This window comes from Opisthocomus hoazin, chromosome 3 (genome assembly GCF_030867145.1).
Source record: "Opisthocomus hoazin isolate bOpiHoa1 chromosome 3, bOpiHoa1.hap1, whole genome shotgun sequence".
NCBI classification, from domain to species: Eukaryota; Metazoa; Chordata; class Aves; order Opisthocomiformes; family Opisthocomidae; genus Opisthocomus; species Opisthocomus hoazin.
This window is the reverse complement of record NC_134416.1, coordinates 76,653,056-76,679,147: the sequence shown is the minus strand read 5'-3', so window position 1 is coordinate 76,679,147 and position 26,092 is coordinate 76,653,056. Positions and strand designations below refer to the sequence as shown.

Below are 26,092 nucleotides of genomic sequence, written 5' to 3'. Positions count from 1 at the left end.
AGTTGACACTAGCACGACACAAGAAAAAGAAAGAAGTACGAAAACACTTCTCTCCTTAACTAGGAATGAATTTCACAGCAACTGTACATCAGCTGGTCCCACAGTCTGAAATTCCACAGCAGCAAACCGCTGCTGCTTTATACTGGTCTTCATCAGCAGTATCTGCTCAGAGGATAACGCACACAAACGTCTTAAGGACTACCAGGTTGCATAGATGGCAGTCTGCAACACACATAGTGCTCAATATCCTTACCTGCATCTCTCTCAAATGCTGGAAAAGATCCGATAATAAAGGTAAATACACAAGCTCAAACTATCAGTGAGAGTTGCAGTGGTCATCGAACACCGATTCCAGTCAAAAGGCACCGTTACAAAACTCTGACTATTAAAGACAACTTTTTTAATTCCACAGAAACGAAGCTGACCACTCTAATACCAAAACCAAATACCTTGGGGAAAAAAAAAAAGTTTTGAAGCCACTTCGCAATCAAGTTCCATACCATAGTTGCCTACCACTTAAAGGCAGAAGAGAAGAAGGTAAAAAAAAAAAAATTAGTTGCTTTTTTCTGTTAATGACTGAAAATAAATGGATCACAGAAGCAAAGGTGATAAGTGATATCAACAGACAATCTATAGAGACCACCTTGCCAAGGGTACCTTTTCTTAACTGACCAGGTCTCCAATCACATTTGCGTTCAGCGACAACTGAGGTTTATCAGCTAAACACACCCTTCCATGCTGACTGCTCATTTCCATTGGCCCTTCAAAGACACAAGGAATCAAAATCATATTTCCTACAAGGAATTACAAACCACCACTTGGTAACCTGCACAGTCCAGGGCTTTAAAATTCAAGTCAATTCTCTTTACTGGATTATAATCAGACCTTCATGTGAACCTGATGGTAAGAACGCCTCCATGAGCTGGGAGTTACCACAGCACAGTAAATGCACAAGATATTTGTGCAGTGCTCAAAGTCACAAGCTTCTAATTTAGCCAAACATAAATGCCCCTTAAGAATCTTTGTATTTCATAGTGTAAAACCACGTTTAAGCAATCAAAAGTGAATAATAGAGCAGTTAGCCAGCTCTTTAATACATTAGCTAAAAGTATATCAATTCCATTGATTTTTATGATGGACTGATTTCACATAATGGACTAAGCTCACTAGAAAGACCGTAAAAGGGAAAAAATGCTCTGCCAGAATTAGTGGAAGATGGTGTCAAAATGCTTTTATTGACAAGCATACAGTTAAAACATTTTATTTGGAGATTCTAAATTTAGAATACTACTGTCAAGAATAGATTTGGTGGTAAAAGTTGAGTAAAAGCCATGACTACAACACTGCAGATGTATTTTGCAGATTTCAGTTACATTTCACTTTAAATATTTTGTTTTATTCCTAGCTAAGAAACAGGAGGCTTGGACTATGAATAGGTAGCCAAGTTTCAACACAGCAAAAGGTTAACAGCAGGATGCTTTAAGGATCCATAAAGCAAGCAACATTTAAAGGCATTAATTAGTGATCTGGAAAAGCAAGTAGAAAAGTTAACAGTTATGTAGGCTAGTCAAGTACAGAAGACCAAAAATGGAACCAGCTGGGAGCTAGTCAACCATGACGTACAGGTAACACAGTGGCAGATAAAATTCAATGTTAAGTGTCACAAAGTTACAGACAGAATTATTAGTATGGTCAGCAACCTTCCAAATTAAGTAGACCTAGTATAAACAAGACGATTACATGCATCCCTGTGGAACTCCAGGAAGATCTCTGTTCAATATCAGAACGTAGCTGTTGAAAATTAAAAGTATCAGAATTCAAAAGCAGCAGTGGCAAGCACTATCAAAACTGTGGTACCCTCACATAAAACTAGTGCTTCATTGTTAATTATTACCCAAAAAAGGCTGCTGCATTATTAGATTAGGTGTCTGAAGAAACTTGCATAAAAAGAATTAGATAGTAACACTGTTAATACAAAGAATCACAGAGCAAGACATGAAAAAGCATATAGTTAGAAGTAGACTGAACAACATAAATGGAAGGGAAATAATTTGCACCTCAAAAATTAAGATACTGCTCAGCCAAAGTGGGAAGTATACAGTTCAGAGGCATACTTTTTTGATACAATGCATAATTGAATGTTCAAAGTAATTTCTAGTGCATCTTTACAATAAAAAATCTACCAATAGTCAAAGGAGGACAGAAAACTGGACTGGGATGATGAACGTCGCATATAAGGATCCAAGTCTACTTCCATCAAATATTGGTGTAAGACCCATACCATAACAGCAGTATTCAGCATCTGCCTGTAACACTTCCCGCATCTGCCACAAGCTGTGCATCTAGATGAACTCCAAATCAGCTCCACTGCCACAATTTCAACGCCACAAACACCATGCTGGCACCGCGAGGAGACAGACACACATACCAAAACTGCCACCTTCCAAACAAACTTTCAAAATCAAGGTGCTGAAGAGCAGCACTGGAATGCAAAACACAGACTACAACTTGGCCTAAAGGACAGCACTACAGACTTCCAGATATCGCTTAATAATTTAAGACACAAAAACTTCAGAATTCTTGATAAAGTGATTCGTTCATAAGTACGAAACAGCGTCATTCTCAAAAGCACCACTCCAACAGCTAAAAGATATTTTAATGCATCTTATGCAAAACAAAGTTCTGCTTCAATTTGTAGGCCAGTCCTTTTCCTTGTAAGCACTGAAGGCTCCCAATACAGGTCAGCTTGCATCTAGAGATGGTTCCTGTACTTCCACGTAGAAGACAACTTAAAGAAACAGATTGGAGAGGATTGCAGAGCCAAATGTCAAACCATTTTGGTCCTGTGAATCAAACTTTTGTGCTAGGTAGATAGTCTGAGACTTATCATGTGCACTAAACTAAAAAAACACCAAAAAAAAACCCACTAAAAATATAAAATGCAAAATCTGTCAAGAATCTATTGTCTCTTGAACTAAACATGTAAATTGCATTCAAATGATTTAAGTATTTGGAAGTACTCTATTTTTAGATGAGTGTCCCTGGAGCTACTTTGTTGTTCCCATCCCAAAGATAAACATCATGCTCTTTTGGTGATAGAAGAAAGAAAAACATTTAACAAGTTTACAGCTAACAGAGTTTACCAACATCTACGCAGCAAAGAATGGACAGCAGGGTACTATTTCGCTACAGCAGCAATTTGGCATTGAAATTCACTCTAAATTACCTCCATTCTTCCTCTGTATAGCTTATTCCTGAACTCATTTGAACAAACCCAGTTTGAGATGACGGGGGTGGGGGGTGGAATTTTTGTATAAAAGTGCAATGACTGCCACAAGGTATTTTTAAAACATTTCCATGACTTTCACTAGTGTCTTTGAACTGCCCTGTTCCTACAGGAACAAGGCGCGTGAGGAGTAAGGCATCCTCATTCACGTAGCTCACCATTCTGAAAAGCCGGGCAGCATCCAATAATAGTCCAAGCGTTCTCATTATCACCTTGATCTCAAGGGTGGCTTGTATGTGATGTCCTTGCCGGGTACCATTTGTATCACTTTTCTGCAGACAACCATGCTGCCACAATTTCCCTATCGACAATCATTATCTCTGATGTGCACTCATGTTTTACAGATAAGGTAAAGCCAGACAAAATGCAGCAAACTCAAACTGAAACTGCTAGCGATACCACTTAAAACAGGCCAGCCTCACAGGAGGACACGGACAAAATCCCAAGTCACACAAAACGATGGAGCTGGCACCAGAACACGAAACACTTTCTCCAATATAAGCAATCCTTTGTATTTACGAGAAAAGCGAGTTCTGTGGTGTTCCAAGCGTTCAGAGCAGCACGATCTCCACCGCCTTTGCAAGGGAGCAAAGTTGAGAGTAGCAGCGTACAGAAATACACGGTCAGCTACATCGTTCTGGGTTGCACAGCTGTCCGCTGCATTCATTCACCGTTCGTGCCGCGCCAACGTCGTTTGTACAAACAGAGGAGGCTGCTTCGCTCCCGTTCATCGCCATAAAAGTTATTTCTCTCAGCAGCCCCGGCGCAAAAATCAGTTTCTATGTCAGCACCTCGCCCTGAGAGTTTACGAAGTGGCGAGGTTGTAGAGACCGCAGAAAACCAGCAGGACCTGAAGAGACGTTGCCGTGCTTAATAATACCCGGGGGGAGGGAGCGAGGGGACACGGCACACGGGACCCAGACGCAGGGACACGACGAGCGACAGACGAGACACACTTCTGCTTTCTCGGAGGGGCAGGCGGCAGCAGCCCTCTGCTCTCACGGGTGAAGCCACGTCAACGCCAGGCTGTCCTCGGCAGCCGCTCGGAACGAGAGCCCTGGTTTCTCCGACCCTCCCCGGCCTTACGAATCGAAAGGAAACAAAACGCGGCTGATCCGGCTTCCAGCAGGCAGGAGAAAGCCTGAGGCAGCAGCGGCCACGCGTTACGCAACGCGACCGCTGCCCGGCCGGACCCGCCGTGACCGCGGCGCGGGGGCCGCCCCGGGGATGCCGCTCCCCGGCCCCGGCAGCGGGACGTCCCCGGACCTGCCCCGGCCAGGAGCAACCCAGGGAGCCGCGCCCGCCCGGCGGCGAGGAAGCGGCGATCGGCCCGGGCGGCGGCCCCAGGGCGGGGGGGGGGGGGGGGGGGGGGGGAGAGAAGCCCGGCGCTGCCCGAACTCGGCGCTTCCCTTTCCCCGAGCCCCAGCGCAGGGCGGGAGGGGGGGGGGGGGGGGGGGAAGCGGAACCGGAGGCGCCCGGAGCCCGCACTCACCTCGGCCCGCTCTCTCGCTGCGGGGCGGCCGGCCGCTGGCGGGAGGCAGCGGGCGCCGCCGGCCGCGCCTGTCACCGGGCGCCCGAAGGGGAGAGTCCCGCGGGGCAGATCCTCCGGGCGGCGGCGGGGACGGGGCCGAGCCGCCCACCGCTTTCTCGCCGCGGCGGCCGCTGCCTCGCGCCGGGCTGAGGCGCGGCCGCCGTCTCCGTGGCGCGGCCGGGCTGCCGGCGGCGGCCGCTACAGCCGCGGGGACCCGGCGCCTCGCTCCGCGGCCGGGGAAGGAGCGCCGCGCCACTGCCGCCCCGGCCCCCCTCTTCCTGCGGCTGCCGGCAGCCGCGCTCCGGGCGCAGCGGCGCGGTCACACGGAGCCCCGCGGAGCAGCCGCCGCCGCCTCCCTCAGCGCCTCGGAGCCCGCGGCTGCAGCCCCCGGTGGCGCCCGCTCCGCATGCCCCGTCCTCGGCGCCCCCGCTCGCTGCCGCTCCCTCTCCCGCCCGAGCCCTCCTCAGCGCCGCGTCTCCATCACCGGCGCGGGGGCGGCGGCGGCGGCGGCGCTGGGGGGCGGGCGCACGGGAAGGGGCGGTGACCCCCGCCCTGGGCGGAGCCCGCGCGCACCGCCCCCACCCGCCGCTGGCCCGGATGCGCGCTCCCGCCGGCGGCGGGGCGGGGGTGGCGGGAGCGGGGCCGGGCCGGGCTGTGGGGACCTGCGTCGTCGTCGTGCCCGCGCCTGCGGATGGCGGCCGGCAGCGGTTCCCGGCTCCTCGCTGGGCTTCGGCGTCCCGTGTGTGGCCCCCAGCCCGGCTCCCGGCCCGCAGCTGGGAGAAGTGTGGCCTCGGGGCGTCACCACCCCGGGAGGGGTTCGGACACGTGTAGACGTGGCACCTGGGGACATGGTCCTGCAGGCGTGGCGGCCTTGGGGTGACGCTTGGACTTGGTGATCTGAGAGGTCTTCTCCAACCCTAACGATTCTGTGATGTGGCTGCGACAAGGCGTCTCCGCGCAGCGGCCCCGAGCAAGGCAGCGGCCGTGGGCATGGGGCCTGCTGCGGCGCCAAGATGGTGGGCAGGCGCCCTGTACCGGCGCCGGTGTACCGAGGGTGTGTAACGCAGCTAGCGAATTACTTCGAGACACAACTTCCCCCCCCAAGATATATTTTGACGCTTGAATTCTGGGAAGTGTTTTATCTTTCCCTGCTCTTAACTTCAGCTTTTTAAAGTTTATAGATCAAAGTTTGCATGCCCTCTTTAAAAAGTCTAACTAGCAAAGTTTTAGTGAGGAAAACACTGGGTTTCCTTGACGAGTGAATCTTCAGTCTCTGAAATGATGTATAACTTTAAAGAGGTATTTGTTTACAGAACCCAAAAACCATGCTGTGCTCATTATAAGCACATTTAACGAGTTCCTTGGCGGAAACTCTATCTTCTAAACAGAATTTAAACAGGGAAAGGAAGAGAGAAAAAAAAAAAGAAGGTGTGTTGGCAAAGTTAGGTGAGTGCCAAACACCTTCATACTGGTACCCCATAGTTTTGTGGGGAATTTTGCTGGTGCTTCCATTTATTTCTGTCTTTAAAGATCTTCCAGTTCAGAGACTGACTGGTTCTAGGCGTTTACCCACCACACGCTTGCACCTGCCACTGGCCCTGTGGTATTTTCATTTCATCTCTCTAACCACAAGACTGATTTTTTATTCTTTTTGCCATATATGCAGATGCTACTTGCTCTTGCCTCCCTCGAAAGTAACTTAGGCCTTTTTTGAGGGCACTTCAGCATCCCAGCCATTCATAGAATCATAGAATCATAGAATGGTAAGGGTTGGAAGGGACCTTAAAGGTCATCTGGATGCTTTTTCTTCAGACAAAACCAGTGAGTTCGGAATCCTTCTGTGCCCCCACAGGGCTGCTGAGGATGGGTACTCGGTGGGCTAGGTGGAGAGCATACAGAATTTTCTCCTGTTTCTCCATACATTTTGATGGATGCATGTGTTGACAGACGTATGCTTACCTAGTTTTGCGAACATTAAAGTAGGTGTTTCAGGCCCAGCCATGTTAAGCAGGAGAGGGCAGGCAGCAGCTCTGTGGTTGCCCTTGGACTCCAGCTGCCTGTTCTCCCCTCCCTGGGGAAGAGTCAAAAGGGGACGATGGATTCCTGGGGAGAGGAGACGTCTAGCCAGGGTAAGCTGAGGATTAGACTAAAACTGGCTTTGACTAATGTTGACTGAAATAGTTGGAATAAAAAACAGTTTGAAAAATGCTTAAAGCTGTAGTCAGGTGACAGAGTAAACATACGTGTAAAAATACCAAGGTAGCCAACGCATAAACAGCAGGACAAGGAGGCATTCTTTGCCCAGCACAGGACTCGTGCGTATGTTCAACTTCAGTGAGCTCAATGGGATTCCTTGTGTGCTTCAACAACCGAAATGTCTGAGCCTTGCTGTGTTGCTCAGCTGATACTCTCACCGGGGGCTGCGCGCTACGACAGGCAGCTTCCCTGTCCGAGGTAATGCACGCCACTGCGAGAACTATAGAGCTGCCTTCGTTTAGCATTTGTGGGATGGGGACTGACTGTGTGTGTGCTTATACAAGTATCAGGCTTTCCTGTGCCAAAAATGCGTGTTTTCAGTTCATGCTAAAAAGTTTTAGCAAGAATGATTTATCGTATGCAAGCAGTTTACCGCATGCAAGCAGCTTAATGCTTGTTCCGTTATGATTGATGATGCCGTAGGAGGTATCCCAGACCCCTCTGGTGGAATGTCTTTATGACACCTCGATTATCGGTTCTATTGCACTGCAATCGAGTCCGGGAAACTCACTTAGCTAAAATGTTATCAATTTCACGAAAAGAAGTAGTCGGTGTGAGACGTCTAAATACAGCCAAAGACACTTAAAGAAGTGATATGCATTCACTAAACCGTGTAGATAAAAAGATGTCATTTTGGAGTAAGTGTACATTCAAAATTGTAGTCTGTAATTTAAGGACTAAGTTTATGGCATTTGTATTAAGAGAAGTATATTGAGATCCAGGTTTATGGATTGTGGAGCAGTAGTAAGTCAACTTTGTAAAATTATTATTGGAGGGATCTTTTCCAAGATGTGCTTCTTCAAGTCATGAGAAGAAATAAATGGAATTTAAAAATCTTTGTGATCGCTTGTGGTTATAGTCAATGCTATCCTTCTGATTTCATGAGACCCACAAATTATTCTAACATACATACTGCAGAATGCCTGGAGCGGGGCGGGAAATAATGGACTTTTCTTGCTCTGGTTAGGTGTTTGTGCAAGCAGTGCCACTCCTCTGATGTGCCCAGAATGCCACAGAACACCAAGTCGGGGGGGGCAGACAGCGAGTACCCCGCAGAGGGGAACCTCCTGTGCAGTCTGTACTGTAGCAGGCACTGAAGTGTGCAGTTGCCTGCGCAGGTCTCCATCCTATGCGTGCGGCCCGCCGACAGCTGTGGAGAGGTGAATTGACCAAGAGAAATCCCAAAGCTGCCAGGCTCCGGGCGGATGAGGGACTGAGGTTCTGGCTACCTGCAAGGCGAACAGAGGCCCCAGGGGCCAGATCCCATAGGCAGGGCACGTGTAACCATCATTCGAGTCGACACCGTGGCTAAGGAGCAGCCTTGCCAAAGAATCCTCACAGAACTGGGATTAAAAATGCTCCCCAGCTGAAGCAGGTCACCGTGTCAGGATTTGGCAGTTTGCTGCATCGGAATCTGAAGCAGCATCCCATTTGAACCGAATGCAAACAAGCAGTACCTTACTGGAGGCAATTTTGCGCTCATTCCGTGTTTAAATGGTGTTTTTGAAAGAAAACCTTAGAAATAAGGTTACATGCCAGATTACAATCTGCTTTGTAAAGAGAAAGAAATACGTAAATACTATCTTCATGTTAAATTTGGGGAAGTGTGTGTCCCACTAGAACTAATTGCCAATGAAGAAATTGGCATTCATTGTCGAGGTTGTTACAAAGGGCGTCATAAACTAACTTTATTATAGCAAATGTTGAACTGTATTTGCATTATTTCCATCACATTGTCTTTGTTTTACAAGCTGTCTGCAATAGCTGTTCTTGGAAGGTCTCCAACAAAGCATTCTCTTTGGGGCTACTAACTGCAAATAAGATTAACACTTAGTATGTCTGGTAATCAGTTTTCTTTTAAAGAGTGCAATTTGATTTCTTACGGTCAGCTGGGATCCCACGTATCCTCATCTCTTCTGTTTTTCGACTTGCTGCTCTCAATAACCTGAAAAGGCAATTTGCCAACAGATGTCCTTTCACCACTTTCCCTGAATTACAGTGTCATCTGAGAGGTAGTCATGAACAGCTTCTACACCAAGAATCCAAGACTTCTGTCTATTAAATGCAACTTCTTTTTTTCCCTCCAGCCTGGGCAACAACAAAGTGCTTTATGTCCTCCATTTGTTCCGGTGACACGCAGTGAATAAAGGTAGGTAAAGCTCATTTACTCAAACCAAGCAAACAGGAGCAGATAATCTCTGTACTCCTCACCTATACCACTGATTTGCTCCACAAGACCCGCAGCTGCACTGGGTGAATTTTTCTTGGCAACAATAAAAATACCCTTTTGGATAAATGATGAGTAAGAAAGAGAGAGCACCATGAGAACTTGTCTTTTTTTTCCTGAACCGGATCCTGCCTCCTCCAGCTGATCTGATCTCCCCTGGCTTGTGAGGGTGGGAGGAGGGAACAGCCAGGGGCTCTGTGCTGGTTCCCCAGAGGGGCGGGCAGGGCACCTTCTCATCTCCCAGGGTCCAAGGGTCCCAGGCTCTCACCTCCCATGGGTGATCCCTGGCCCACCAGTGCACAGCTGCAGCCCGCTTTGCTCCTTTGCTGGGGAGGAGCAAGAGGAAGAACAGGTGTCCTTCACCCCATTCCTTCCGCTGTATCAGACTGGAACTAGGACACCGTCCTCTACCTGAGGATAACATTAAGGACAGAAAAACAGTGAGACTGGGCCGGCAAGACCAGACTGGGTAAGCCTAGCCCTATGGATATGTGTGGGTTTGACAACCTATAATTACCGAATTGTGTGGTACCATGTGCAAGCAGAACAGCGGCCACTCTGTGCTGCTGCCACCTGCGCTGTCTGTTGTATAACACAAGGGCCAGCAGCTGAAGGACACTCTGAATCATTAAAGAAAGGGTTGGGTAAAGAGAATGCTATTGGCGAGTCTTGCACTTTCTTTTTTTCCTAAACAACAAAATTCTTAAAATCCATCTTGACTGATGCTGTAACTTTTCCTCTTGGGCCTGTTGGACCAAACCACCAGAGGCCAACATTTTCAGAGTGTTAGTTCCTCATCGGGAGCTAGTTTCTCAAATCCCAGTCCTTAATTTTTCCTTCTGTTAACTCTCCTGCTGAAAACGAGCTTTAGGAAAACATCAGAGCATATTGGTATATTCATCAGTTTGGTTGTCAGAGGTCCAAGATGATTTAAACTAAGTTTGCCAAAGAAGGATGTTGCTTCTAGATATAAACATTTCAAAGAATGTAAACACCAGTTTTCAAAACGTTGTTAAAAGGTTTTGGCAGGTATGAAAGTGCTTCCATTTCCATCTACATTAAACCTGGAACATATTCATCATTCTTACATAGCCTGTTGCTATTCCATATGTCATAATTTGTTTTGATACTTATTTCTAAGTTCTGTTACAGGAAAAAAGAAGAGTGCTGTGTTTCTAGGATATTTCTGGCACAGCAACAACACGTTTCAATATATTACAGAACATTTAATCCAGCAAGAATATCCACAACTACAAAACATGCATGTTTAAACCACAAAAGAAAAATCACTATCACACTTCATTCAAATATACACGTGACCGAAAGGACTGAGGATTTATCACAAACAGCTCTAGCCTTTACAAGGTGAAAGTGACTGGTCCTGTTCTGGAAGAAATATGAATGAGCTTTCTCTCAAGAAAAATAGACGCAGCCTGAGGGCAGCATAAAGTTGTAGTAAACCTCTAAAAGATGAAGTCTCTATTTTATTTTTACCACAGCAGCTTTATGTTATGGATAAACAAAGACAAGATATAATTTTATGTAGCCATTTGAAAGTTCATAAGCCTGGTTAAAGCAACTTCTCTCCAGCAGTCCTAAAAACAACGGTAAAACTAGCAACTAATATGTTTGCCTGATATACTGCTGCATCTACACAACAGTAGGGCCTGTCTAACCATTCGTTCTCCCTGCAGATGGGATCCCAGTGTTCCTATTTCAGCAGGATGTTTCTGTTACTGACTTAAAAACAATAAGTGATTAAAGCGAGAGCAGATACTAAATGTTTTCACATAAAAGCCTGTCGCAGATTTTTCACCAATATGCTTCCATCTATCCTTCACTATTTACCATCACTGTTAACACAGTGGTTCAGCAATGTAACTTTTTATCAAATGTGGAAAAAGGTGATTTTGTAGGGGATGCTGGAGGCCACTTGGAAAGCAATTGCTTGAAGGAGGAGGTACCTTCTGAAAACGGACTGTAAACGTGGCACCAGAGGGCTTCAACTTTGTACCTCCATGGCTTCTTCAATAAATAGGCTCTGTTTATCACACGCAGAAGAGCAAAGGAGAGGAAGCGGGCTTCCCACACAGGTCTGCAAAACGAAGGTACCGTCTGCTCCGCGCATCATAGATTAACCACAATTAAAAGGCTGAATTCGTCGATGTAGAGGTACGCTGCTTAAGTTATGCCTTCAGTGACAACTGAATCGTCCATTTGCCTTCAGCATGTTTCTAGTGGAAGCAAAGATTGGAACTTGATAAAGAGTTGTGTTAGAAAAGCACTGCTTGTTATTGCCCTGGTGTCAGGCTTGTGAAGCACAAGCAGCAGAAGAAAGCAGGAACATTTCTTTTTAGTTACAAGCATCCTAAGAAATTGCTGGCAAGTAAAGGAAGTGGACTGATGTGGTAAAAATACGCTACTTGCCACTGACTTTTCAGGTAGGACAAACCCTTAAGAAGTATTTGGTAGGTTTTCCTATTAGTCTGGTGTTCCTACCTAAAGTGTGCATTGATTGCATTCCCACACTTTATTTCCAGTCAAAGGACTCCACCCATAATCTAGATTCCAGTTTTATTGGTCAATTAAGGTTTTAAAATGGTCAACACACACTGCAATTCAATGATTTAATTGCATTTACCATTTACCTAAATTACACTGCAAATGATCTATGCCTGCAGGAACGGATGGTTTGGGTCAGACTACAGGTCTGTCTGGCTTCATATCTCTCTGACATTCCCCTCCCCAAAGTGGGTACCCAGGAACAGATTACAAGGGCCACTACAAACACACAGTGGCACCTCCCCAGCTTCCAGCCCAACCTGGGTTTAGCTTCTCTTTTCAATACAAAGGTGATTCGCAGTTCATTTATTTTCTGTAACCTGCAGAGGTCTGCAGAGGCAAGAATCCTGTAGATCATCCTCAGCTAGGTCTCCACGTACGTGTGTGTTTAATTGGCATATACTAGCAATACGTCATTGCTGTAGGTGAGCTTTGTGGACACACGGGCTGCCAGCAAAAGCAAAAGGCAAATATCACCTCTATTTCTTAATTCAGGTTCTCCCTTATGATCTGGACCAGACCATAGGAATTCATATACTTTCCCTAGGGTTTTGATTTATGGAAGCAGTGGATGATGTGTGTGTAGGGTCAAATAAATCATCCAAAGTACAAAGAGGCTTTTCTGTAAAACCAAGGAATTATCCATCACTCAGACTTCTTTGTTAACAATTTTCAAGTATTCTGAAACTGTCTAACATTCTAACATTCTTACAGCTCTGTTCTTATTCTTAAATCCTTCAACCCCACAATCTTGAAGCATATGCAAATATAAAATATTTTACCCAGGATGCATTTGAGTAGTAAGGGCATTCTGACAAGTTTTCTCTGTCTTGCTGCGTAGCAATGTTCTTTGATACTAGCACATTCACTGCCTTCCTTCCAGGTCTGCACTGATTTTAGACAAGGTGGATAACAAATCACTCCGCCTGGAGCTCTTTTAATGCTTACTGCCCAGTTCCCAAATCCTGCGCCGGAACCGAGTATACTGTGGCTGAACACGAGCCCAGCATGGAGGGATTAGAGAAAAAAAAAACAGCACCTCAAGGTAGCGCTTGGCAGCTGCCCTTTCCGCCCCAGAGCTACAGCAGCTGCCGCAGCCAAAGCAGCGCTGCCTGGAACAACAGACAAAAAGATGATCTGCCTGAACTGTTTGTTGATCTGCTTCTTCCCACCTGGTGGCTTCACTGCATTTTAACTCTTCCTTTATGTGGTGCAAATAGTTCTACCTGGAGAGTAATCTTGTGGATCCAGGAGAAAGACCGTTTTCATCCCCATTACACAATACAGCCACAGAAACCTCCCCTCCCTTTCCCCCAGCCCCACCCCAATATTATGTGGTTAAATTAAAAATAAGCCACATTATTTTTGGGATATATGCTTAGAAATCCTAGCAGAGGTGGATAGTACAGAAAGATTACTCCATTAAATGTAACAAGCACATAGACTGTGCAAGCAATGAGCTATACATTTAAGCAGAAATGAGAAAAAGCTGCAGCACATAGTCTAGAACCAGCACAGCAGCATTAAAGTAAATTCACATATTTAATTTTATAGGAGTATTTTCATACCTTTCTTTTCCTCCAGTCTTTGCTAAAAAGAAGTTTAACTCTCCAGAGTGCCATTTCTGAGACGGTTTCCCATAATGCAAAAGGGAAAAGTCTATGAGCTTTCCAGCGTGAGCAAGCAGCAGACGTGTGTGAGCAGAGCGCAGTAAGTAGGCATTTCGGAGAGCTTAGATAAAGTGCTTAATACAATGCCCAAATACCACAAGTCCCAGTGGGATCTTGAAGCCTGTTATGGAAAAGAGCCAATGGAAGAAAGTCAAAGACAGCACAGGAATGTGATGTTTCCTTTTTGAACCTTTGTGTGAACCCGTCAGTCTGACAAAGTCAACAGCGAGACGCAGCGTGTGGCACTGGGCATGGAAGGTAATAGTACCTGCTCGGGGTTATCAACTGCATTCCAGTTGCCCCATACTAATTTTGGGGCGTTTCCACAGCATCTTAGCTAATCACTTCCATTGGAGTCAAGATCATAATTTCCGAAATATTGTTTTGAAGTTGCACATTTGCAGCTAAACAAAGTCTTGCTCTTTGTCTAATTATCCGAATGTACACAAGATCTGAGTAGTATTAAATATTGGGAGCACTGGCACTTTGTGAAGATGTTGTACATCCACCCCATTTCTTACCTGAGGTTCTCACACCTGCTGCTGCCGCAGCTGCCGCGGTCCCATTCCTGTTAGACAAACAGCTACACTTACACCAAGCCCAGGAGACGCCACGCCGAACCCTAACTACGCTTCATGGGACCCTGTAACACAGGTAAGGTTACCCCTGCTTTTTGAGAGGGAAACTGGGGTCTTGCCTGAGGTTGCAAAGCAAGCCAGTGACATAGTGGCAAAAGGATTCAAGGTCTTACCTCTTCTGCCATTCCTGTGCTTCATTATTAAGCCACGCTCCTATTTAGTTAAACACGTCTCACTTTTCACTACAGCATGTCACTGTTCAGCACAGTTTTAACAGTAAGACTTGCTTCATGATTTGAAATATCCTTCTTTGGATGAAGAAAGGGCTTTGGATAAAGAGGAATGTTATTTCTTCAAAGAAATAACTCCCGTCTTGCAAAGTAAGCGTTAAATCTCTCTAGCTGAAAGACTATTTATGGTCTGCACAGTTATTCTTTCAGGGTATGACATCATCCTCAGCACATGCATAGCCCAGAACACAGTAAATTATTCCCCCTGAAAATTCCTTTCATTACTCTCAGATTGTTAAACATCACCTTGTGGCAAATTGGTAACTGATGTCTGTTGTCTGCAATTGATTTGCATGCTTATTTTTTTTGTTACACACTGGGGTCTCTTACCTTTTGTGTCTACAATAGCACTAAAGATGTAAATATTTTGGGATGTAGGGAATAAATTATGCTCACTAATCTGCTTTTTTCTAAACCTGTATTTATTTACTTTTTAAAAATGGCTTTTTGTATTGCAAACAATACTCATTCACACAGTTACATATCCTCTGGTATTACCTCAGCTGCAAAATACAATTTTCTACCCAACCTTTGATGTGGGACTTCAGCTTTGTGTGCAGCCAACTTCTGCCAATAGCCACTCTCTCTGACTTTGCAAAGGAGTGACCTTTTGAAGTTAACACTGTTTTATTCATTCAGTATCACTACTCCAAATAGTTGAACAGTATCAGTATGATCTGAGGCCTCTGAAAGCAAAAGGTTTAATCAGAGCCGCTCGTTCAGTCTTTGGGAGCATTCTTCAGGAAGACAACACAGGCTTAAAATTGATTTCTTGCAGAACCTCTGAGCGGCTGCTGTAGAGAATAAGGAGACGGCAGGAGAATCACTTCAACCTGAAGAATGCTGGAACAGTGATGAAAGCAAATACCTGAAAACATAGACAATGTTTTGATGTGTTCGCTGTTGCCTTTTCCTCCTGGCTTTTGGAGCTGTTTTTCTCTTCGTTCCTACAGTAAAGCCAGCATCTGCTGTTCGCTGCTGTCTAGTCAGTTAAGCAAGCGGCAAGTGGCTTTGATGGCAAAGTTGCACTTTTGTTGTGGTGGATCAGGCCCTTAATCTGAACAGTACTGTCTGTAATGAATCAGACAATCTCCAGGGCATTTCTCTTGTATATGGCACAGTTATTTACTTCCATACAAATCATGCTTTTCAGGCATGAAGCGCTGCAGGTCCTCTAACACTCAAACAGTGATGAACCTCTTGGTCACGTATTCAGAGGAGGAAATGCCTCCCTTTCTAAAATTCTTCTAGCTATGCTGTCAATCAACCATGGTTTATATTTCTATTAAATGGCATATTTTCCTTCTCTCATGTGTCCAATATATTTTTTTTGTTTGGGCCCTCATAGTTGCTCACCTTGCTACATCCCGAACAACGGGCCCTGATGGTCCGAATGGCGCCTTTATTAGGCTTCTTGTTCTAGAGGCAACTTCCCTGGAAATTTGATAGACTTTTCAGATGAATACAGATACAGAGGTGAAGAAAGGAAACGTACAAAACTGTTTATTTTTTCTATTTGAAAACTAGTTTTCCTGCTGTTCTGGACAGATGGAGAGGAGAAAGATGGTACTTAATGAGGTGGGACATATTGTACTTCTTGACAGCACTGCTGAGCCGGAATACCATTTTTTAACATGAAAACCAATGCAGTAGATAATGTGCCTTTCAAACACAGCTTTAAAGTGAAAACCAATACACAAATCAACTCACCTCACCTAATTTTCTCATAGCAATGATAGACTAATTTGGTTTTATTGCCTACATTTGTATTTATTACTGCTTCCTCTTCCTTCCATTTCCTACCCCTCTTTTTTCTCAGAAAAGAAAATAAACAGATGCTAGCAGAGTAACCCTGAAGATAAAAATACCTAAAAAACATGCACAATTTCCCACAAATTCTTTCAAAGCATGCTGCTGAAGGAATACGGTCATGTACTGTAAGCCTCATACTGAGGCTGGTCGGTGTGAGACATGACATTGTTTTATACCACCAGAACAGAAATGTTGTTCTCACTAAACCAAAAAGCTTACAAAGTTTATAAACTTACAAAGTTTAGCAATTCTCTGCTCACAAGGTTGAATTGTCCTCTGCTCTGAAACTGAAGATTGAAACCAAAAAGTTTATGTGTCAATTATCCAAAATGAGGTTGTAACTTACGTATAGCTTATTAATAAGTACGTAGTCAGACCACATCAATTCTACTGAGCAAATCCAGCCTGCAGGAAGCTTATTTTAGGCATGTGATTTGGGAAGCACGCAGAAGAGAAGGCTCATTCAGAGCCGGTGCAATCAGCTGGAAGAATGCAGTTGACTGGAATGGATTTCAGAGGACCCCGATCGGTAGCAGTCAGATACCTTTGGCTGTCAGCATCAGAGTTAACAACAGCTGTGGTTTTCTACACTTCCAGCTACACAGAAGCCAGAGTTACCTTGACTATCAGTGTTCACCAGCAGGTTGGAGTGTTTGCTATCCGAGGTCTACAATCCTTTCTCTCTCAACAATCCCAACGGCTACAAAACTCTTTTTGCAACTAAGGTCAAATCAGATGACCCCTGCAGCAGCACTCAAAAATGTAGCTTTTGAAATTTCACAAAGCCAACTCGGATTCTTCAAATGTAATTTTGGAATAATGCTAATTTAATTGTTGTCTTTTGCCTCAGAGTTTTTGTGCCTATGTGTTTGAATTATCGTTTTCAAGCCAAAACCTAAAAGCATTTTGCTGTAAGTAACAGTAGATGTTAATGTAAAAGCTAATGGAGATTGTGCTTACCATTGAATAAGGCACAAAGGAAAATAAAAGCCCCAAAGAATTTACCATCTAAGGGCTCATTAAATTCAGTGGGACTACTTCCAAGATTAAATGAACACTTCTGGGCTAAGTATTTGTGAGACCAGTTTCATTTTGCAGGCATAAGACACAAAAGTGCCCCTTGAGACTGCGAGAATAATTCTGCGTAACAGAAAGCATGTACTTACACAGCAGGAGTAACGGGAGGACAGGAGGCATGTACTTACTCTTACTATACTCCATAGCAAAACTTCAGTGATAGTAGGAGAGCCCTCTGAAGTGCTTCTATACACACTTCTATATATGTACATAGAAGTTTTATTTTTATATATATGTGTGTGCCTGTGTAACTTCCAGTTACACAAATATTAAAATATTTCTATATTCATATCTATATTAAAATCCAATCTATCACTGCTGTATAGCATATATTGTAATACAAGAATGTATCAGCTAACAAAGCAAGGGGACAGTCAGAAGACAAAGTCTTTCATACAGGTTGCAACTTCATTCTCATAAGACGTTAGAGGTCCCAATTACAATTTTAGAGTCACATAATCTTTTTGAGTACATCAAATAACACCTTTTTCTGGAGGAATTAGAGATCCCACTATGGTCAATGTACAGTTTTCCTCTGCTTCCAAGAGGAATCAGCCCAGGCCTTGCTTCATCCAAACAGAAATAATTCAGACAAGACTGTGCTGTCCCTGCTGATGCAGGAGCTGGGTCTTATAGTTACATATTTTAAAGCACTGGATAATTCATAAACACAAATAAAGAAAAAAAAGAAAACAAAACAAAAACCCACACCCAGCCAAACCTATTTCTTATGTGGATTGTTTGAGATGTAGCAAAATTCCCCCTTTCCAACCCATGGTACAGTTTTAAACAATCAGTTAGATCTTTATGAAAAAAAATAAATAAATAAATAAAGTGGGAAATTGGATATTGACCACTGCTTCAGGATTAGGTGGGTTAACAGTCTGGCAAGATACAACAAATTAAACCTGAAAATTACAAGGGATTATAATCTGCAGGAAAACCCCTACATCTCACCATGCCATTCAAACTAGTTTCTGGTATTAATATTGAGCTCCTACCCGGTTTGGTTTTTCATTTGTTTTAGCACTAAATTGAGATTTATGCAAACATTCCTCAAATAAGATGAACTTATTATATCTTTTTAAGTAGGAGACTGAAAACTGCCTACACACCTACAAAATCATCATTGCTCCATCAGTTAAAATTACATCCCATATTGCTCTCATTTAATCAAAAGCCAATCTTCTAAAGTTATTAAAAAGAACTGGCTTCTTGACATTAGCTAATACCAACATTAAACAAACAAACAAAACAAATGAATAGCTTATCCAAAAATTAAGGCAAGTGTGAAAAGGAAAAAAATATTTTAATGTAATTGGAGTAGATGCCTTTCTCCAAGAAATAAAAATAAAATATTGGCAATTTTCAACAAGCATTGGCAGAGCACACATTAAGAAAATCACTTAAGATTTCATCATGGTAAAAGTAAGACAGCATCAATATTTTAAATTTTGTAATATCTGTTTACAGTCAAGATTTTTTCTGAAGTACTATAAATTGGCAATTGTTTATCTACAGTAATGGACTCAATTGCTGCTTCCCCAGATTATGTAATGAGTATATTCAGTAACTGAGATAATTAAGCAATAAACATATACTTTGAGCTACAGCAAAGCCTTGCCAGCATTAATTCTGCCAAATCGGAAGACATGCACACTTTGCAATGTCATTTATTTGCACTTCATTTTTCAGTATTTTGTCCTTCACTGTTCACTTCTGTAATGTTAATGTACTACTGCTTTGAAAATAATTAAAATTATGGTCAGACCACACTCAGTTTGAAGAAATTAATGAGTGACCTTCAACACTACACAGAAACACACACATGCCAGATAAGAAGGTTATGCAGCATTAAAGAAACCACTATATGCAAACTTACACACATTACAAATGTCACTATGCTAATCGAAATGTTGAAAGACAGATTTTGATTGCACAGAGATGTGTACACTATAGGCTTACATTACAAAAATACAATTTTTAAAAAAGTCTCCCTCAAAATCTCAATGTAAGCACCAGCCCCAGCCTTTAAATCTGTCAGGAATATTCTTTATTTCCAATAATTTTTCATGCTTTTTTTTTTTGTCGGTTCAACACTTAAGTTGCTGATGGTTGCCTTTGAAGGCCTAAACCTCCTTAACTTCACTAAATCCCAGGAAGAATAAAAATGCTTCACACCATCAAACTTGCATTATCTAACATCTCCCAGAATTTGCTAACTGGGAGAGACAGAACGTCACTGCAGATTAACGCACCTTCTTTCACTTTGAGCACCTGAGTTGAATCTAATCCACACGATAGTGACTAAAAATCAATCTAATCTGACAGTGGTGAAATTATTAGGTATAATTATATGCATTCTTAGATCCTTAGCTGGAGAAGACAGATATCTTGGAACGTTTCAAGAGAGGAGTTTAAATTATATTTATAGGTTTTTTTTAAATCACAATCATGCAGAAAACATTTGCTTTCAATCATAAAAGATGAAAGGTGATCAAGACAAAATCTTCTGTTCATATCAGCCCTTAATATTTGCTACAGGAAACAACACCCCCCATGCCAGAAGTGCGTTGGAGGAAGGAAGGAATTGGGGGAAGGGAAAAACCTTGAAAAGTACTCAGATGCACCATTTTTAATTACCCAAAGATGTGCATTAAATTTTAATGATGGACTCCACTAAAGAGGCATAGAATCCTAGCTTGCTCATACAATGAAATAATTACCAAAATTCCTCATTTGCAGAGGGCTATATGTGTCCACCTAATGCAAGCAAGTAAACTCAGCCCTTTTGCCAAACTCAGAGCAATGGACGTGACCAGGAGAGCATAACCCTGACTTGAAGCTACTTTTTCTTTTTCCTTTAACACAAGTTTGCTGTGCTGTATTCAACTATAAATTAGGAAATAAAAAAGACACTACAACAGGCTGACACACCTATTTTTTGTCAAGAATGTCAGCAATAACACAACACTAAACAGTGCTGAAAAAAATCTAGTTGGTTTAAATACCAATCATGCCTATTGAAAAGATTCAAATGGATTTGCAAATTTTTTACTGTATAATGACACAGTCAACAGCACACAGTTAACAATGTTCTTCATCAAAATCTTTCTTCAAGCAGTAAAATGCATCCATTTGTTTTTCCAGTATTCAAAAAATGAAGACACAGATGATTAAATCATTGTATACTGAGCATTAAAAGCACAGTAAGTCTATGTGTCAGACTAGGAACGTAATACTGTGATTAAACTAACAAACTTGTATTTGGTGAATAGTTTCTCACGTAAAAGAGAATCATGAGCTTTGTTTGCTACTACTGTCATTATTTTTATGCCCACAAGCACATGGACAGTGGAAATCCAGTTGATGCAGCCTATCTGAATTTCCAGAAGGCACAAGGAACCTAAACACCTAGCAAAAAATAATGGTCTTGCACAGAGAGAAGTTGTCAAAAAAATAGGATATAATTACCTAGGGAAGTAAATAATCCTTGCAGAGATCTGTCCTGGGACTCGTGCTGGTCACTGTATTTATAAGCAAGCTAGAAAAGGGGTATAGCAAGGTGGCAAAAATTGCTGATGCTGCTTCATTATTTAGGGTAGTGAAGGTGATGGCTCATAATGAAGAACTACGTACAAACCTTATGTGACTTAGTAATTAGGCTGTAAACCAGCACAGGAAATTCAATATAGATGAACATAAAAAGATACACAGGAGAATAAAGATGACCAAATTTCAAATATACAGTAAGTCGACCAGTATGACTCAGGAAGAGAGACCTTGACATTAGGACAGACAGATTATGGAAACATAAGCTTATTTTACTAATAATAGTCAAAAAAATAAAATCACTTATTTGAAAAGGTATTGAGAATAAAACAGAGACGTTATAAAGTCTTTAGTGACAATGGAAAGGGTGGGTCTAATGTTCCTCCAAAAAGCAAGAGCCAAAAAGCACCAAATAAAGCTAGAAGGGAGTCAGGTTCAAAACTAAGAGAAAGACGTGTGTCTTCCGACACACAATTCAGCTGCAAGAATTTCTAGTTGTGGGATACCATGAACACCAACAGCTCAGAGTTGTTCAAGGGGCACCAGACAAATTCGTAGAACTGGAATCTACCAAGAGCTACGAAATACAAAGAAACCATGCACAGAACAAGTATCGTCCTGTGTAGCTTCCCTGTTTGTACAGTCTTCCCGCACACCTGCTTTCAGCTCCCACTGAGGATGGTGTACTGGGTTAAACAGTCTGACCCCGTACAGCCAGCCTCACATTCTCACTTCTTTGTGTGAAAGCACATGCCTTTTATAAATAACGATGGAATTGACAGAATCTCAGAAAACGGAACTGGAAAAATTCTTGAGGTCACTGAATCTACTCTCCTGTCTCTTGGTAGAATCAGTTGTGCGTGATCTTTTGTGGCAGATGTCTAACCTGTTTTTCAAAACCTTCAAAAGCAAGCTATTCTAGTGCCAAGGTGGCCTTCTCTGAAAAAAGCTCTTTGTAATATAACCTGAATCTTCCTTGCTGCAAAGTTAATCCCTTTATTTCTTCATTGTTACAGACACAGAGAGAGATGGTCCCTCCCCCCTTGCAGCGGCCTTTCATATCCTTGGATTTATCTACCAAAACCTAGAAAGAAAACCCAAGCTGTCTCATATTGTAGTCAACTAATCATGGAAATAAAAAAACCCAAACGCCAACACCCCCCCCCCAAATACCAAAATTCCTCTACATATTACCCACTTGAATGCATCAGAAAATAACAAAACAGATTCTTCTGCTAGGGTCATTACTAGTTAAAAAAAAAAGTGTGGAGTATGGTTAGTGTGTAAAGAATGGCCGATACTGCTCAGTAGATTGAGTTCATCTACAATGGGCAGAGAACAATTCTTCCTTTTCTGCAGAAATCTCCTCCAGCCCCCTTCTCCTCCTTATGCCACGCTTGTAACCCAAACTCTCAATTACTCTTCACAGATCACGGTTCCTAGACCTCAGAGCACCTTCTTCTCTTTAAGAACGGTAGGAAAGATTTGGAAAGAGTCCAGCAGTGTAATGCCCAAAGCCAGACATAGCATTCAAACTGAGCCTAACCAAAGCTTTGACAAGTGAAAGGATTACAGCACGTGCCTTGCAGGCTTCCTGCGTGCGTGACATTTGTGTTTCAAGGCACTGCAATACCGCTGATTCACATTGAGCTCGTAATTCACCCAGGCTCTACAATGCCTTCTATGGCAACTGTTATCCACTCATTTTTACCCCAGCCCATGATTTATGTTGTTTCAATAATTTCCTTTTCTTTTTCCTGTGTTGTAGAACACTTTTTCCCCAAAGAGATGACCTTTGGGTGAATTTCACAAAAATTACACTGGTGCTAAGCAGTATCAATCTGCTTCTCTTGGTCACCTTGCATGGTCCCTATTGATCACGCACAATCAACTGACCAGACTCAATGATCAATGGCTGTAACAATAAAGTATGAATTTGTGCTTGTCTGTGCTGATTTTTTTTTTTTTTAAAAAAAGCTTTTCTCTAAATTCTAGTTATATCCTCCAACTACAGTCTCCTCTTCACTTGGTATCATCTGCAAAATTAGTTAGGGGTGTTTTTTTGTCCATCCTGTCACCTGGTTTGCACAGTAGCAACTCAGCAGAGACTCTCCCAGACCTTGGCTAAGACACTGGGTACAGTGGGATTAGTTCTGCACCCAGAGTGGTTTATCTAGCAACTGAATCCTAATTTGCATTTGAAAAAAAAAAGTGAGACTGACAAATAACCACCAAAGTCAAGATGTTATCAAGCAGATGTCACATACTGGTTGCACTTTGCATCTTCATCTATTTTTTTTTTTTTTTTTTGCATTGAGAAAATAATAGTGAACAAAGCAGATAACATTCACAGACAGCTCACTAACATTCAAAGATACTGTTGGCAATATTAACTTACTTAAATTTATATCCCAATTGCAATAAAAATACCACAGCATTCATCTACAAGCAAATGCAAAATTACTATAGAACTAGAAGTGCCATAGCAGTAGAAGACTTGCTTTAACAAGCTGAGATGCATGAGAGCAATTTGTTCACAGAGATCCCTGCGAACAATTCATTCAGTGACTTCAGCTCCTGTTCTGTTAATGAATTCAATGGGACATTTTTATTTCTGTGAATTAACTCGTTATTTAGAATTATTAATAAATTAATTATATGACCATGCTCAGCCTCCAGATTGCTCACAAACTATTTGCCATCCCATCAAAATCTTATGTTCATAAATCAGATTACTTAGCTAATCCACATTTTTTTCAGTCTACAGACCTACAGTGTTTTCAAGGTGGTTACTGCATTAAAGATTATGCAAATGAGTATCATGACATTTTTATCTCTCTCAGCTGAGCATATTGGAAATCAAGAACTTGTTCATATGAATAACTGCAGAAAACATTCATCAGAATCTGAATGCAAACTAAATAGGGAAATTCTTAACCCATTTTCACTTTCAAAAAGATAAGATTAAATCTAATGCAATAAATTAATTCATAAATCTTTTAAGACAGTGGGTAAATACGTTAAACACTGCATAATAAGTAGTTATCCAGGACATACAGACTAGAGGGTTCCATTAACTATACAATGGCACATTTCTTCCTTTCACAGTGTGCGCAAATAGAATAATGTTTAAAATCAAAGTCAAATACTACATGTCATAATTATTTTCCAGTGTAGAACTCTATTTTACCATAGTGAAATCTGTAGCTAACATAACCTTTTGGGTTAGATTTGTGTTGCCTACACAGTATTTTGGTTAAACTGGCCAGACACAGCACGCATACAATTTTTGGTCAGAAGGCCACACTTCACATAACAACACTGATAAACGGCAAGTGTGCTGCCAACATAACTTTACTGAGTAGCAAAAAATCCAAATAAAGTATAACTAAGACGCAAACAGACCAGCACTTTGACTCTTTTTTTACTGCTTATTTCTGATGCGTCAAATTAATCACACTTTAAAAAAAACTTTGAGAAGGAAAGGCTACTAGCAAAATGGCACAAAAGGCATTTCTAAAGACTCTGCTTCGCTTTTTGTGTTACGAAGAATATAGCAATGGCTTTTTCAAAACTTCTAACAGGAAGATTGCATTGAAAGTTAGATATTTGATGTGCACAGTAAAAAGGCCTTAAATATTACAAAAGTAGTCTGCTTAATCCAAAGTTCAAATACCTATTTTAAAGGCATTCGGCATTATATTTAAACAAAGCTAGTGCAGCGCCTGCAGCTGCAAATTGCAGGGAACAAATGCAAATCACAAGAGTTCATACTGCAGGCTCTGAAAAGTCATCAAAGCCTCCAAGTACTTTTAAAGAATAATGTACAAAATGCCACCAGACCTCACAAGCTACCCTGCAGGAATCCACTGCTTTTTACCTGATAGAGCGGTGAGGCTAAGAACTTAAATCCTTTCTTTTTCCAGAGCCTCTATGAAAATGCAAATAACACCCAACAGACGCGTAGACAACTAAAAGGAAAAAAAAAAGTTGTGGGTGTTTTTTTTTTTTTACTAAAACAAGTCTTTTTAAAGAGTTAAAAACTTGCAAATTATAGCACCAATTGTACCTGTGTAATGCTGCTAAAGATGGCTAAAGTAACAGAGAAGTTGTCTGATACTGTTGCCAGGAAATTGTGATGGTACAAATTACTATGTAACCATCATGAGGAGATAGTTCTCAACTGCCACAACTTCCTACATTGAGTTCTACTTGCCATCTAGCAAAAAGTTATCCCTACTTTGTAGATGCGAAAACAAATGTAGAAAGAGGTTATATAAGAATTTTAAAACCTTCACTTTAATTCAGTGGTATGCAGAAGGATTATGTATATTCTCTCGCAGCATTTTAGATACATAATAATTTTATAAGCTGCAATATGGCCAATGAGTTAAGCCACACAAAATTTCATTTTTAACCTCACATTTTTCTGGTAGCACAGAAGTAAGAACAGTGGGAATGCTGAAAGCCAAACAACCTGGTGGGATGTAAGTTAGGTACCGAGAAAGATTCAATTTCAAAGCTTGGAGCAGAATAAGTTCACAGTTGCTGAGACCGGCCTTTTCCTTTTGTTGGAGCAGAAGAGTACCAATGCATTTGGTCGGAAAGCATCCAAGGCATTTGCTCCTGCACAGCCTGAACATGGCAGTTGCAGGGCATTCCACCACAACCAGCCGCTCCACAGGGCCGGCTCACCTGTAGCAGCAGGAAGGGAGCTGGCACAGCTCTCTACTCGCTAGGAAGCCGCTCCTGAACCTGGGGCAGGGAGCAGCTCTGACGTGGCCCCAGCCATCTCTGCCTATGGATCTTCTCCACCTGCTGTCCCTGTGCCTCCAGATATGCATTACTGACGTTCATAATGGTAGGTCATCATCCTCCATTTCAGGTCGGTCCTTACTGTCCCAGCAGCTGCTGTCACGCCTCGCAGCCCACAGCAGAGCCGCCTGCATGGCAGAGCCCTCCCAGGACCCCCACAGCTCACAGATGCAGCCAGCGCAGGGGCAGAGCATGGCTGTTGGGGGCCTCGCTCTCTCTACTTTGATTTATCCCAACTCATGCTAAAGATCCTTCTGCTGTTTTTCCAAACATTGTCTTCTGTCATCCCTGTCTCCCTCCTTTAAGAAAAAAAATAAATTAATCTTAAATTATCCTAATCATGAGGCACCCACCATCCTTCAATAATCCTCAACAGCTTCACAATGGAGTACATCCCCTCCGCATGATGGGAAAACTATCACTAGTGGTCAATTTT

General features: G+C 42.6%; 1 protein-coding gene across 2 annotated transcripts in view; it reads right to left on the bottom strand.

Moving 5' to 3' along the window:
• The window catches only part of GALNT1 (polypeptide N-acetylgalactosaminyltransferase 1), a 100,881-nt gene extending 95,992 nt beyond the window's left edge, over window positions 1-4,889 (bottom strand). For both annotated transcript variants that reach the window (XM_075416724.1, XM_075416722.1), the window contains exon 1: window positions 4,779-4,889. The gene's annotated coding sequence lies outside the window, so the exon portion shown is untranslated. The remainder of the gene's footprint in view (window positions 1-4,778) is intronic.
• Between the last annotated feature and the right edge of the window lie 21,203 nt (window positions 4,890-26,092).